The sequence below is a fragment of the Gavia stellata genome, chromosome 9 (genome assembly GCF_030936135.1).
Source record: "Gavia stellata isolate bGavSte3 chromosome 9, bGavSte3.hap2, whole genome shotgun sequence".
Taxonomy (NCBI): domain Eukaryota; kingdom Metazoa; phylum Chordata; class Aves; order Gaviiformes; family Gaviidae; genus Gavia; species Gavia stellata.
Window position 1 is genome coordinate 31,789,790 of NC_082602.1, and position 1,361 is coordinate 31,791,150.

The window sequence follows — 1,361 nt, forward strand, 5'->3', positions numbered from 1 at the left end:
ACCGGTACGGTTATTACAGAACCTACATGTAGGCAAGCCCAAAGCTCTTGCTAAAAATTGCAGGCGAGCCACACCAACCTCCTGCAGCTCCTGTGATGTTGCTGTGATGAGCCTCCATGCTAACAGCACTCTCCCCAGTCACCTCCGACACTCCTTCACATTTATCTTTTTCCACTGCTGCAGCCAGACCTGATGTTTTTTCTTTTTAGAATTAATTCTACTGCTGTCATTTCCTGCCCTTTCTTGTGGCAGTATCCTGAGGCATGGGAAGTCCCAAATGGTTGACATTTAAAAAACAAAAACAATGAAAACAACATTTGCCCTGGCTCAATCATTCTTTGCAACTTCTAACCACAAGAAAACTTTGTGCCAGTTCACATGCTGATAAAAGTTCTGTCTCCAGTGCGATACATGATTTTCGTTTTCATTGCATCCTGTCAATACACTTCCAGCAGCAGTCTATAGTGTTAATTAGCGTCATTGCAAAAGACTGTTGAGACTGGCAGCATTGTTTTGATTCAGCGGGCCTTGGGGATTGAAATGCCTAGCCAGCTAAATGTACTAGAAACGTGGATATTTTAAGTCACAAAGATAGTCTAATTTTTTTTTTCTTTGAGAGGTTTGAATGACAGAGAAGCATTTCTTAATGCCTCACTGGTATTAATGCTTCTTAGGCATGAGGATTATTGGGCTAATCTCGCGGACAGAGGAGCAAGGTGCAGGGAGGTAATGGAGGCTGTATGATCGTAATTGCCCCGTCTCCCTGCAACCTCCCGTGTGCAACTGTGCGTACTCTGATATGATATGCAACGCTGGGCAATTTGGCAGATGGATTTCCTGAAATCCCACCTAATCCTCCCTGATGCCCCTCCTGCTTTCAGAGCAGCCTCCGATACAGTCAGCTTCTACTCAGATTGCAGCTGAGGGCTGAAGGTTCACTGGAGCCAGGAAGACTCTCTCCTCTGACTTCAGTAGGTAGTATCTAAACCACCTAGAAAAAATGCAGCAAACCTTTGATGTGTTGTTCCCTTTCCTTTTGAGAATGCTTAGCAGGGAATAATAGTTTGGCAGACTTAAACACGGAAGATTTAGACTGAAATGCCATCACAGCCGGACTCCAAATGACTGTAAGGCAAAATAGCTGTGCTTCAGTTTCTTTTCTGTGAACAGAGATAATTATTCCCTGCCCCACAGAATTTGTAAGAATAAAATCCATCACTGATTTTATACACCTTAAGTACAACAGCGTAGGCACCAAAATAGACCAGATTTATCTATTTTTGGTGAAAAGTTTAATTGCACAGCACTGGGAATACCTGAGAGCATGTCTAAGTAGTAGCATAACTGCAGCAGTGTTGAGG